Here is a 14,150-nt window from a genome sequence, read left to right on the forward strand (position 1 = left end):
CGCATGGAAGAGTCAGGGCAAGTAAAACAAAGTGTTCCAATCAAAGAGAAAAGTTTCGTTTTCGAAATAATATGAGGGATTTCAATTTCGACTCATTTTTCCATTAAATACGATGAACGATTCATGCGATGCATGTGAACTCAATACTGATTAGCGTTATCTTTTTTACAATTTCGATCGTTCAAAGACTAAATGGCATCATATAAAATGTTGAAATATTGACCTAGAATCCGAAAATCCTGATCAGTCGTTTACTTTTAGTGTGAATTTTAAAAATGTTTGCTTGCGGTGATCATGTTCTTTCAAGACAAAAGAAAATTCTCTTCCGGATGACCTAAAATGAACTTGAAACCAATCAATGATTTTTCAAAATACGGATTCGTGGGCCAAAAACTGGGTTTATATTTTTAAAAATTCAAATAGCATATAACAGGATGAATAATAAATTGAAAGAGCAACACATAAATTTAATCGACGAGAACTAATCTCTATTTCATAAAGAAACAGTTAAAACGGTGGAGGTAGTGATATGCCTCATTTGGGACTAAATTAGATAGACCCGCTGAGTGCCAAGAAATTTCCCTCAAGCAGACCACGGTCGAGTAATACGTATAAGAGCCAAGCTTCCCCATTCGCCTCGCAAACGCGTACGTGTACACACATTTTGCGCAATTACGAGAGCTGATCAACTTATTTTGCGAGGTAAAAACGAGCATGAAATTTCGGATCTCCGAAAAGTGAATTCTCTAAAATCTATGGCTAATATATTAATTACACAATTTCGTACAACAACTAATGTCAGACGAGAACTATCTGCCTAATGTTTTAACAACCAAGGCTCTGCATAGGACAAAAAATGTTTACTTATGTAGAGGGGATTACAAATAGTCCCTCTATTTCAAATCCGAGTTGGGTCGTTTACGGCTCAAGCCCCATTACTATAACAAGTCAACTCTTTTCTAAGACCGTCGAAAGAAAATCGACTTCAACAAGACGAAAATTAACGCACACTAAAAATATTGTATAACAAGTAAATAAATACAGACATATTCCAATAATGTTCCCCCGACCATCGTTTTCGGAAACCGTTCCCATAATCGCACCCACCTCGTGAGAATACTGAATGCGGATAAACCATAAAAAACCAACAAAAATAGCCTCGGCTGGTTGAACGAAATCTTACGAATTACATCTCGGTCTCCTCTTCACCTTCGCCCCGTGAGGACGGACGATGGAGGCAGGTCCACGGGGCCAACGGCTAAACTTCCCTTGATAAGACTCAAGTGGGAAAGGGAGACGAATCGGAAAACAGGAAAAAAAGCGATCGAGTGGGGGCGAGGGGGACTGAAGGGACACGCGGATGCGCGAGAGGGAGGAAGGCGTCGCCGGAGAGCGCCGCCGCTGCCGCCCCTTCAAAAAGTATCCCAACCTGAATAAAATCATCTGCCCCAACCTAAACATCTCCCCCGACTCTTGATGAGAGTACACGGTCTCGAGGAGAACAATCTGGGCGGGGACGTGGAGAAAGTTGAGCACTCGACGGCAATTACTGCGACAGTTGAACCAATTGAACTTCGCGACGACAAGAAGACTCTCCTCACGAAAATTTCCGCATCCACCACAGAGAAATATGCTCCAGGATTCCACGGGTGCAGGGCAAAACTTCAATTTGTCTCACGAGGGTCCGGCAGATATGCTCGCGATCGACCTACCACCCGCTCCACTTTTTTAAACATCTTCACTTCACATGGAGAAAGGAAATAAACGCGGAAGGCGATGCAAAAGGGAGATGAAGAGATGAAGACCGGGGGGGGGGGCGCTCGACGGGGAACGGGAGATAGGAAAATACGTACAATAATATCCGTCCCAACAAAGGAGTGCGAACGATGAGAGCGGAAGAGTCAGAAGAGAGAAATAAAGCGACGATCGCAACTCTTAAGGGTAACAAAGGTGGACGAGAGAATTCAATATGAGAAAGCAAGGGCTTCGTTGGGGTTAAAAAAAGAGACTATTCGCAGGGAACATTGTCAAAAATTTAGCAAATATCGATCAAGTAAAGGGACAAAACCAAGGAGTGGGTGTGGGTCACCTTCCTGGATTATTTTCAAGCCCAACAGATGGGCTAGACAATTGCGTCGCTACACCGCTAACTTCCGAGATGAGCATTACAGTGACAATTTGTTTCAAAAATAACGAATGCATTGCAGGGTTGACATTAAAACCATCTCCACCCATGTGGAGAAATGGCTCTTAGCCGTCCGCCTTCCTCTTGGAAACCTACATCCCGTCCCTGGCTGAGTTAGTATGTCGCAACTCATTGTAATTCAAAAGGGCACTAGCAGCTCTAGCAATAGGATAGCGAGGCAAAAGGCCATGCTGCATTTGTGATATCATCCCATTTGACAAAGAAAAGGAACATGATATCGTGTGATATACTATATTCGCAAAATAAACGCCACATTTAGTTGAGGAATGCAATCGATGGGACAACTGAAATATTTCAAAGGCTATCGAGACGCTATTTAATAAACATGGTTAAATAGATATGTGAAAGTGCATGGCAGCGTGCTTATAATTACAATGTGTCGTGTGTCTATATCGTATAAATTTTTTTAAATGGAAAATATTTTTGAAACCATCGCTGAAAATGTTTCAAATTGGTTATCTCCGCAGCCCCGAGTGGCTTATCACCCGAGGGCGAAGATACCGTTGCGAGGGAAGCTACCGGGACTCTCTCCCAGCCCCGATGGCAGGACCGGCCGCGGAGAGACACGTCCGGGGCAGAGAGGGCGGGTGGGACCAGGGCTCCGAGCGAGGGCGCTCGCGGGAGGGGTGGGATTTTTGGGCAACACTGGCAGGACCCGCCCCCAAACCCCACGACAATGAGCCAGCACGACGAAAGCTTTATCTCCTTCGATTCCTTCCCTCCGCCCCCAATGGCCACTTCCCTCACAGATCACTCCTCTGCTCGCGATAAAAAAAACTTGTACTTTGTACGAGAGGGGAGTGGGCACTGAGGAGGAGATAAAGGGAAGGCTTCCGAGGAAGGGAACAGGCGCTTGGCCCAGTCAGTGGATCACTTTCAACAGGGGTATTTGATGCACCCGTTGCTCCTCAACAGTGGCGCAAGCATTTTAAGTTAAATAATATCGGGGATAATAAGTCGATATTACTGATTTATGGATGCTGCGAATTAAGTATTGTAACTGCCCACTTTATTTTCATTCACACCGTTTGTGCCGCATTAGGGATGCAACTGCGCAAATATTGTTAACACCAACCATTGCATTTTGTTTCGAATTCCTACCCTTAATACTTGGGAGGCGTGACTGGACGGAACGCAGAGAGAATTAGGATGGGAATCATTCGTAGACCAAAATTAAAATTGGGCAAATAATCCCTGATGATGTTGTCTTTTTAAGGATGATGTCTTTTTAAAATCATAATACAAATTCTATTAAACAATTTGCATCATACTTACAAATAAAAATCAGAGAGAGAGAGATTGTGGGACGGGTAGGGTGAAATCTCATTTTTTCCAGGATAATCGAAGTTGCAGAAAACAACTCCAGTTGCATGGACCAACTGCAGTCACCCTCATCCTTTGAATTATTTCAAAAATCCACTTTATTCTCAAGTTTTATTAATGAGTACTGATTGTGCATGCAAGATAAGTAATCACCCCGAGCACGCATCATTATGATAGTGGTTCTTTACAGATTTATGAAAATGAAACCTTCCCACCTTCCACACCTTTGAGCCGCAAATCTTAATTAATTATTCCTCACATATCGAACGTCCTGTAAGTTCTGCGAAGTGTTATTTCAAAACACAACACCTCTACGCAATGGAATTGGACGAAGGCCGATATGCATGACAGTGCACTTTCCTAAGATGCTCGCATATAATTTTATTGGTAACATAATCGATGTTCCTTCAACACGAGGCAATCGGCGTTTAAACCTTTCCCTCGGGATAATCGACGTCCACGTTTGATTCCGCGCCAATGTCGGCGGTCGCCGGGGACGACGCCGGAGACAAACGACGACAAGGACGCGCTGGAGGGGCGAGGAGAGACGCGAGCGAGCGGGCGGTCGAATCGGACGCACGCACGTCGGCGTCCGAGACGCAAGGAGAGGGTACAAGGGGCACACGGGAAAGACAGGGGCCGGGGGGAGGGTGGGTTGGGGAGGGGGAGAGAGAGCCCGATGCAGCGGGTGAGAGGGGGTGGAAGAAAGGGGGCGAGCAGTGGGGGATATAAGATCGACTCCGCTGCGTCCGAAGTGAGCGTGACCCAAATCTACCCGTTCAAGTGATTTTTATGATTATTGCCCTTTTTCCTTCGCCACAACCCCCCCCCCTTCCCCCCCACCATCCTCCCCACCTCGCTCCTTACTCTTTCCCTCCAACGTTACCCAACACAAGGATAACCAACTTTACACTTATGATACGAGGCGCATTCGCAGGAAAGAGTAGGAAGGGGCGGTGGGGAGAAGAGGGTTATCCATCCATCCGCCGACGCGGAGACGATGGATGGGCTACTGCGGGCCGCCCTTCGCCAATGCGACCGACCAACTCAGCGAATGGATGAGAGAATGAACGAGTTGAAGCGACATCAAAATTTTTAACTCCGTTGACACTTTTTTGCTTGCCGTCTGAGGAATTCCTGCCGACCATTACTGCGATGCAAGGAGAAAATCAAAAAACGACGTCTCAAGAGAGCTCGAGGGTAATTCAGCATTATTACAAGAAAACTTGTCTTGTCTTTCCTTTTCGCACGGTTGGCGCAACAGGCGGTCGACAAAACTTCACATACAATCTTTCGTTGTCAGTCAGTCAGTCGTTTCGGCAAGGGTTCCGAGTCTAATGATGACTGCGTTCACCTTATCACAGTAGATTAAGGTTTGGTGAAATATTGAGGAACAATAGGACGCCCAAAGGATTGACTTTAAGCATACATCTCAATGAGAAATCATTCCTTCCTGCCGGTATTCCCTCTAGCCTATTTCATAAATGTCATCCCTCTTTCCATCAAAATGATTTCACGCACTAGTGCTTCGAATGGCGACCGAGTAGTCTCTGCATTTTGATAAAATTCAAGGGCCTTCAATGGGAAAAGGATACTCCGGAGCTTCACCGTGAGATTCCTACGCTGGATGGATTCCAAAAATTTCGGATATCCTTATCTCGCTTCTCTTAAAGATGTCTCCCTTATCTCAACTTTCATTAATCCAGAGATAACCAGTATCTCTCCCGCACCTTCAAACCAACACACTTCCGACGATGTTATGAGTCGTGTCGTCGGCTGTCACGAACGAGAGATAGGGGGAGTGAGTCTCAGACCTGGAGAGACACACACTCGTCTCAGGGCCGATTCAGTGGAGTGGTCGCTTCGAGGAAAGACCCCGCGCGCCGCCGAGTGCGCCCATGTACGCACGCACTTCACCACTGCGCGTCTTAAGCGACACACTCAAAAACGATCCTTCGGTTTCTCTCGCCGCCCCTTTCGGCTTAATTACTTTTCCGCGGCGCCCCTTGGAATGGGAGTAGGAGGTTGTGTGTGAGAAGAACTCACAATCCACCACGGGAATGAACCGGCACCTCCCAGATAGAGGAGCGAGGATGGGTGCACAAAGGGGGGCTCGGATCCCCCCCCATACCCCGATTGAAAAACGACGCTCTATCCGGGGGAGAGAGAGAGAGGAGAGAGATATATAGCAGCTACTCGGGGCTGGGGCCCCGCGGCTCACAACCCTCATAGTTCCTGCGACTCCCCCCCCCTCACACGCCCCCTTTCCCCCCGCGCGCGCACACACACACTCCTGTTTCCCATTACAAGCGAGCGGCGCTCCCTCTTGCCCCCACCCTCTCCCGCCCCCCCTCCTCCCCCATCCCCTTCCGTCGGAGTTCTAGTCCTTCCACGTGTACAGGGTGCCACCTACCGCCCTCCCACCCGACGCACTCTCTCTCTCCCTCCGTCCCCTTTTACCCCTGGTAACCCCATTCCAAGCCGAACCCCTTCACTCTCCCCTCTCACGGCCCCTCCCTCCCTCGCTCGCAACTCCCTCCTCACATATTTAAACAAGCTTTATCTACGACCCAGCAAGAGGGGCGGAGTGAAAGAGCAGATATGGTGGCCGGGGAGGGGTGGAGGGGCAACGAAGGGAATGCAGAGGGGGGAGGGAGGGGAGGGGCGGTGTATAAGGGAAGAAATATGTATTAGGGCGTGGGCGGACGCGCAAGGGTTGGGTGAGGAGGGGGAGGTCTTAAAAAAATACATAAGAGGGTGTGATGTAGGGAAGAGGATGGATGGAGTATAGAGAGAGAGAGAGAGAGAGAGAGAGAGCCCTGCTGGTATCAATTGAGCTTTCCCCCGCGGTTCTTTCTCCGCCTCTCTCTACGTCCACGAGATCGGTCCTCACGCAGGTATCGAGGCGCTGGTAACACACGGTCGCGCTCGTTTAAATGCGCTGCCACTCACTCTTTCGATGCATTCCTACCGCCGTCGCCGTCCTGCTTGCAGAGCGTCAAATGTGGCCCTTAAAGGAATCTCTAGACTTGTCTTGTAAAGACGCAGGCTCATCGTAGAAATTCGATTGCACGTACAATTCTACGTGAAAGACGATGAAGTGCTCTCGCAATGCTTAAAAAGAATGTACGCTCCGAAAACGAACAAGGGTTTCCAACCGTCACTTTTATATTCCAACCATAACTGTGATGCCTTTTATTTTTGGTCACTTGGTCTAATACATGAGGAAAATAGCGTACAGCGAGTTGAATATATCGAGGACGTTAAAAAGGGTTTATGACCAAATGTTTTTTTGTAGACATTTTGAGGTAGTTTTTAAAACCGTACGACATTGTAGACTTTTTATTTTTGAAGTGCACAAAAGTTGCCACTAGATAAGGGTATCGAGCGAACACATTTAAGCTGGAACTAAGAGCCGATTTGGTACATTCGGAATAATCAGAAACCTTGGGAGATCACGTTAGTGTCATCAGAAGCCAAGAGGAAGGGACACGGGGAAACTCACACGAGTTCAGAGTTGCAGCGTTCCAGAGGGGCGGGAGAGAGGGGGGAGCGTAGAGGGGTGAGGGGCGATGACGGAAGCACTTGTTGCATTAATAACCACCGCGGAGCAAAGTGAACGTGTAAGGAGGGAATGAGAAAGCATTTTCCATGGGTTGCTGCCCGGGGGAGGGGGTGTGAGGGTTAGGGATAAGGCGATAGAAAGCCTCCCCCTGTCCTCTTCGAGTCGGCGCCGGTGGTGGTTGCTTACTGGTGTCTTTCCATAGGGGCTCGAGTAGAAGGGGGGGATAAGAAGGGGAAGCGACCCACTCCGTTTCGCGCGGTTTGCCCTGCCCCGTCCGTCTATATCTCGCGGCCCCGAGCGTCGTCGCTCGCTGCGTCGCGTCGGGGCGAATATCTCCCCCATTCGCGCCCGCTTCCAACGGCGTAGGTGTGGCGGCGGCTGAGGGGTGGAAGGAGGCGGCAATGGGGTGGGAGGCAATTGCAGGAGGGTGAGTCTCGCCCCTTTTGAGAGCCCCCCCTCCCCAACCCTCCCCCGAATCCCATAGCGGGATCGGGATGGAAGTTATAACAGGGTCTTGCCCCCACCACCAGCGCCCAAGCCGTCCGAGCCGACCCACCCTCCCTCCCTGCCCACTCTCCAGGGGAACGTACGTACTCCACGACCGACTACGGTGGTGGCGGTGGTGCTGGTGGCTTCGTGGCAGGTGGTGATGGCTTTCACGGGATGGAAGAAGCGAGAGAAGCGGAGAGAGAGGCGGCGGGCGGGCTTACAGGATTCGGGGTCAATAACCCCCTCTTTCTCTCCTTCACCACGAGAGGGAGGAGAGTGAGAGAGAGACCCCGTATAAACGAAAGCTCCCTCACTCGCTCTCTCGCTCGCTCGCTCTCATACAAAAGCCTTAGCTTTTAGCTGCTGCATCGAGAGGAGTCGCCACGATATCCAACGGTTGCGTGGCGGGGGGTGAGGGGGTCGTCGTGAGGGGAAGGGTGGGGGTTGGTACACCCGGCGCTCACACCGACAGATAGAGATAGTGTGTGGGGGGGGTCTCTTCCCACATTACCACCCCTCCCTTTTCTAGAGGGGTTGTCGCCGGCGCGGCAAGTGGCACCGCAACCCCACCACTGATCGCGGCAGTAATAAAAGAAACAAAAATTATGGGGGTCGTGGGGAGAAGGGCGGGGAGGGATAGGATGGGAGTTGGAGAATCTCAAAAGAACCGCTACGCCGAAAAAAGGACGAGGGTTAGGGGGATGGGAGTGAAGGGCGGATGATGCTGGGCATTCACGTGATCTGAGGCGAGGGCTTCCTTCGTTCAACCCTTCCTTCCCTCTCTCTCTCTCGGAGGAAATAAAAAAAAAGGTGCGACTTACAGCTCTTTCTTTTTTTCTCGGAGGGGAAAGATGACTGTGCGCTTATCCCATACTGGAAATTCATCGCCAGATGGGGTGGTTAAGGGGAGGGATATGGAGAGAGGGAGGAGAGGTTTGCGAAAATCGATCCCCGGAGATGTTGATGAGTCTACTACGACCACTACTTCCTGGCCGGTTTTAATGAGTGACCATGATTTTGGAGACCTTGACACAGCTTCCTCGAGCACCGCCTCCTCAATTCCCCTTCCCTCACTCCCCTCCCACCATCCCCCACACCGCCGTCGCATTCCAGAGGTATTTCGTAATTGCTTCCTCCTCGGCTCCGACACCCTTCACAAACACACACACACGCACGCACGTAAACTCGCACACATGTACTCAATCGTTGGCGCGCAACTCGATTCGGTCCCTCGAACCGTTCCTCACATCGGCGCCGGCGTACCTAGCGTGAGAATTGGGCTACCGCCCGAATCGCAGGGGGATATTTCCGTGCGGAACCCTTCCCCCCACCCCCCAACCCCCGTTTCCGCGAGGGAACGCGGACGGCGCTTATTCCCCGAGCGCCATTGAAAGCGAGCAAATAGCACACACCCTTTTCGGTGTTCCCACGCGGCGTCCGTCTGTCGCATTCCTCCGCTCACCTGCCGTTTGTTTCAACCACTCACTCGCCAAGATGGTCCCGAGGACGAAGAAAATGCACTGGCGTGAATGGGGAGGAAGGTGCGTTGCCCATCGGGGATGGATGCGTTCCCATGAGTGACGGGAATGATTTTAAAGACCACCCACTCTCATCAGCTAGGGAATGCCTTCTCCGCTGACCTAAATATTTTGTCTAAATCTTCGTCATTTCCTATTTTTTTGCATTATTAACCCTGCAGATTTTTATTTTCGTCGTGTTAACTTTCAGATCGAGCAGAAATAGTAGCTCCTGTAGGTCTGTTCGTAAATCTAAATCACTTGAACCGAAAATTGCCCGAGAAACACAGAAAAATCATTTGTCCGCCTCTCCCATCCATCCCTTGAATTATGAGTTTCCGCCACCTGAGGAAACAATTGAAAGGCGTTGTCGCCGCAACCGCGTGTCGCGCGGGTTCTCCCCCCCCCCCCTCCCACTGAGAAGACCAAAACGCTAGAAAAGCAAGAGACGAAATGATACTCTTTCGGCTCCATCTTCCTCTCACCATCTTCCCATCCCCCGCGCCCACTAGTGGCGAGGCATTTCCCAGATTGCGGCAACCTCGAAAAAAAAGAATAAAAGAGGAGAATAGCAGGGGGGAGCGGGGTAAAGGAAACCTTCGAAATGATCTTTTCATGCGGGGTGTGGGGGCAGGGGCCTCTTCTCTCAGAGGAGAAGTGGGACTGAGCAGGAGAGGAGGGCGGCGGGAGAAGGGGGTCGAGGGGTAGCAGCGGTCAAAATGAATGGGCCGACACGTGGTCAACCCCGAAAAAACCGGGCGGTCCCGAGCGCGGAATTTTCGCATCCGCGTGATGTTTGTGAGGTGGACCCTCCGAGCGAACCACCAGGGAGGGAGGGGGGGACAGCCGTTGCGAAAATAAAGTATCCATTCTTCCTCCATCCCTTCCTTGAAATATTTCTGCGCCCTCCCCCCCCCCCTGCGAAACATCGTCCTTTTTCTTTTTATTATGCTTTCACTTGTTTTATGTTTCCCTCCTTCCGTCAGCGCCGAGGGACCTTCAGTTCCGGGGAAAAACATCGTCATCAACTTGTCCTGAACGAACCACTGGCCGATTGTTGCGACTTTTTGAAATCACAAGGAACCAAGTGAAACGGAATGGGAGGGAAAAGGGTTTGACCAAGGGAGCGGGGTGGGGGCGGGTGGGTCGGCGGGGAATGAGGAGGAGGAGAAGAGGGGTGCTTGGGGGGGTGAGAGGGTTGGAGGAAGGGCGATAAGACCTGAGGGGGAGAGGGGGGGAAAGTAGAAAAAGACGAGAAAAAACCGAAAAACTTTTTTCTGGGCGGGAAGACCACGGCATTTATTTTATTTTTGTAACCCCGCACTTGAGGAATCTACGAAACGTCACGACGAATAAAACAAAAGGGGCCCTTGAACCTTCCCAAAAACATCCAACCACCCCGTGAAAGGATCATTCCGACCCCTCGATTTTCCCCCACGCCCTCTCCCCACCCCCTGACATCCCCACCACCACCACCTCCGCCTCCCTCCCCGCTCTCAAGGCTTCAACCATTCTCCACCCATTCCCAAGCACCACACCCCCTTCCCCACCATACTCTCTCAACCCTTGGCCGCCCACCGACCAACCCACCCACCACCTCCGCCCTATACAGCCTTGCGTAACAGAGCTGCACGCTTTCACTATTGCGCAACCGAGCAGACCGAAAGGGAGGAAAGGGGGGTAGGGGAGGGGAGGAGAGGCGAAAGGGTTGCCCGCCCGCTTGTGTGCGCGAGGGGGAGGGCGCCGGGGGGGAGTGGGTGGCGGAGTTTATGAGGGGCCTGCGAGAGAGGAAGGTGGGTGGAGGGAAGCAGAGAGAGAGGGAAGGGAATAAAGGGAGAGGCCGTGGGGGCTGAAGCGGCGGCGATAGAATGGGCGTGCGTGTGTGTTGTTGTTGGGTGTCGAGTCGAAGGGTTACGAGGGAGGGAGCGAAGAGGCCAGGGCTCAGCGTCAAGGGTGGGCAGGGAGAGAGAGAGAGAGAAGAGGGCGGGTTGAGCTGAGTCGAGGGCGGGCTGGGTGGCATTCGGCATACCGAGAGAGTGAGAGAGATGATACGGGGAGGGAGAGAGTTCGGTGCTGAATGGATCTGGACAAGCTGGAGGGGGTTGACGGGCGAGCGAGTCGGTGGGTGGGTTTGGTTTCGGCGTGCTTTTCAAGGGGTTGGAGAGGATTCGGGTGGATGGTTGAGAGAGGAGGGGGGAGGGTGCGAGGGAAAGGGGTGGGAAACAACCGCAGCAGACGCAATTCCGAGCCGCCACTGCCGCTGTGGCCGACGTCGACGGGCGAACGAAACGGAAATTCCTGAGCGTACGGGGGCCCACGCAAGCAAGCAAGCATGCCGCCCGCGGAGAGAGAGAGAGGGAGATCCACACAAAAGGATTTGACGCGAGGGAGGAGGGACCGCGATCCGAGGGAGGAGGGAAGGAGGAGGTACCGGAGGGAGGGGAAGGGTTGCGTGGAGGAGGGGAGATTTCACCCAAGTGCGCACACGAGGACACACGAGCGCATCGTTCGCACATATGTGCATCATCAGAAGTGCGTGGCAAAAAAAAACGGTGTCCGCCGCGCATTTCCCGCTAAACACGTGGCGGGAGGCACCCCGCTCGCGATTGGTCGAAATAAATCTCGGTAGGAATCGCCTGCCACCCACCCGCCTTCCTTCCACCCGCAGGACCACCTCCTCCCGCCCTCCAGATCACCGCGCCTCGGCCGAAAGTGCAGGACGCCGTGGTGCCCCCCCCCCCCGCCCCATCAGGGGTGTCCGACGCGAATGAAATTCCCCCGTCTCCCCCAACGCCATTGGTGCACATTTCCCTCTCCACGAATTTGGACAACGCCCCCCACTCCGCGCCCGTACGCTCGTGCCATCCATGAATGGGGCTACGACGTCACGGCAGTAACTTCAGCGGAAGATACGTTTCTTCGTTTCTACACAAGCTCGCATTTGTACCCATCTATCACCGTAATTCAATTGGGAACGGGGGGAAAAAGGGCAGTGCAGAGAGATGGAGGGCCACAACCTCGAGCCTTTAGCGCCCGCATCCTTTCTTTCGGCCGGGCGGGCGATAAGGGCCGGATGAGGGAGGCCAAAGGGGGGGGTGATAAAGAAGAAGTCGAAGCGGAACAGGCCCGCGTGTGTGCGCGCTTCGCTTATTTCGACACACACACACACAGACATATTAATATATATATGTGTATATATATATATATATATATATATATATATATATATATATATATATATAATATATATAAAATTTCATAGCGTCGAGTTCGGACAACCCCTTTTCTGAAAACTCTCATTTTCCCGCCCATTATGGAAATCCGTTACATTCATCCTCGCGACCCCTCCCGCCCCCACCCCACCACCCCCTAGCCACGACATCCCCCGCCTCCCGGAGCAAAACAAAATACGATAACCATCTGGAAATGTGGGTTCCCGACCGACAACACCCCATCCGTCTAAAACCGCGCGTGCAACACCAGTTGAATCGACTCATACGCGCTCCGAGGGGAGCAGGTGCGTTTAAAGGCCCGCCCGACCTCTCCGCCGTGTCGTGGAAGGGACACCTTGGGGCGAGCGAAGAAGGAGAGACGATAATGAGTACGTAGTGCCTTGCCGCACCCTCGCCTCCTCGCCCAAGAGGAGCGACCCCTCCCCTTGCTTAAAGGAGAGAAATGGTGGAAGGTGTGGAATGGGGCGGAGGGTGGATACTAGATGGGGGTGGGGGGGCGAGGAGCGGGATAGGGACGAGGTGGTGGAGAAGGAAGACCCCGTTCTCGCCCGCGAGACGAGAGGGAGAGAAATGCTGAGGCAACGCCAATGCGCGGTGCGTGGACAGATGGAAAGGTATACGTGGACGATCGCTCGAATAAAGGACTCAGCAGACCCAAAACCTCAATTTTTTCGGGAATGGAACCTCAAAAAGATAGGAAGGGAGAAAAAAACCGAATTATTTCCTCCCTCTGAGTGGGCGGGGCGAGTGGCGGAAGGGTTTGAGGGTGGGGCGGGGAAGGTGGCAGGGACGGGGCGAGGTTTTAGGGGAGTGTGTAGGGTGTATCTTTCTTTTTTTTTCGTTTCGGTAGGGAAGGGCGGCCGGGAGCGGGAGAGAGAAGGGGCGGGAGTTCACTAACCTCTTTTAAACCCGCATCCCAGAGGCATCAACGGCAACACCACCTCACAAAGGGCACCGGACTCACCGAGGGTTGACTCTTCAGGGGGCGATCCGCCGCGGCACGCATCCAAATGATCGCCCTTATCCCAAAAAAAACCGGAGGCGCAGCAACAATAAAGGAGGTCACCAACAATCAACACCACGACAGCCGTCCTTGCAGGGTGCCCCACTCGATTTTGAAATAAAGTATCACCTCTCGGCGGTCACTCTTCCCGTTGCTTCTCTCGGGAGGGCCGGCAATCAAAATCCACTCCTACTTTTTTTCTCTTCCGAACAAAAAAACGAAGCACCCTCCGAACTTATCGGCACCGCAAAATCCTGCGGGAATTTAAGTCTCCGGTCGCCGATCGCTTCCCGCGACCCCACTCTTCCTCCCTGCCGCCTCGTACTCGCCGTCCCCACCACTCGAGCACGTCTTCAACCCCGGGACACACGATTTAAAGGACCCCCTGAGGGAGAGCAACAGCGATAAAGACGCAAGAGGAAGAAAGAAAAAATAAAAAGAGAGGGGAATTCCTTCTGAGTCGGGATGTCCTTCCACCCTCTCTCTCTCTCCCCAACAGTTTAGTCCGGTCGCCGAGCAGAAAATGGCCTCCTTTCACACTCCCTTGTTCCCTCTTTCCTGTCCCTCCCCCCTATCTCCCCTCCCGCCCTCTCTCCGCCGCCCCCTGGATGAATCCTCACCCCCTGCCTCCCCTCCTCAACCCCCTTCACTCCCTCTTCCCCCTCCAGGCACGCCGGAACCCCTACACCGCCGAAACCGACAAACACCACCTTTTATATATATTTATATGTACAAACGCGTATACCTTCCGTCGAGTTGTGCTCAACTTCCTCCCCGCAAGAGCGGCGATGACTCCCCGGTGAAGCGGGAAAAA

General features: G+C 52.3%; 1 protein-coding gene across 1 annotated transcript in view; it reads right to left on the minus strand.

Moving 5' to 3' along the window:
- The window catches only part of ttk (zinc finger and BTB domain-containing protein ttk), a 64,706-nt gene extending 50,825 nt beyond the window's left edge, over positions 1 to 13,881 (minus strand). The window contains exon 1 of the mRNA XM_071599321.1: positions 13,232 to 13,881. The gene's annotated coding sequence lies outside the window, so the exon portion shown is untranslated. The remainder of the gene's footprint in view (positions 1 to 13,231) is intronic.
- Positions 13,882 to 14,150: the final 269 nt, after the last annotated feature.

This window comes from Hetaerina americana, unplaced genomic scaffold, assembly GCF_022747635.1.
Source record: "Hetaerina americana unplaced genomic scaffold, ioHetAmer1.1.p SCAF_11, whole genome shotgun sequence".
Lineage (NCBI taxonomy): Eukaryota > Metazoa > Arthropoda > Insecta > Odonata > Calopterygidae > Hetaerina > Hetaerina americana.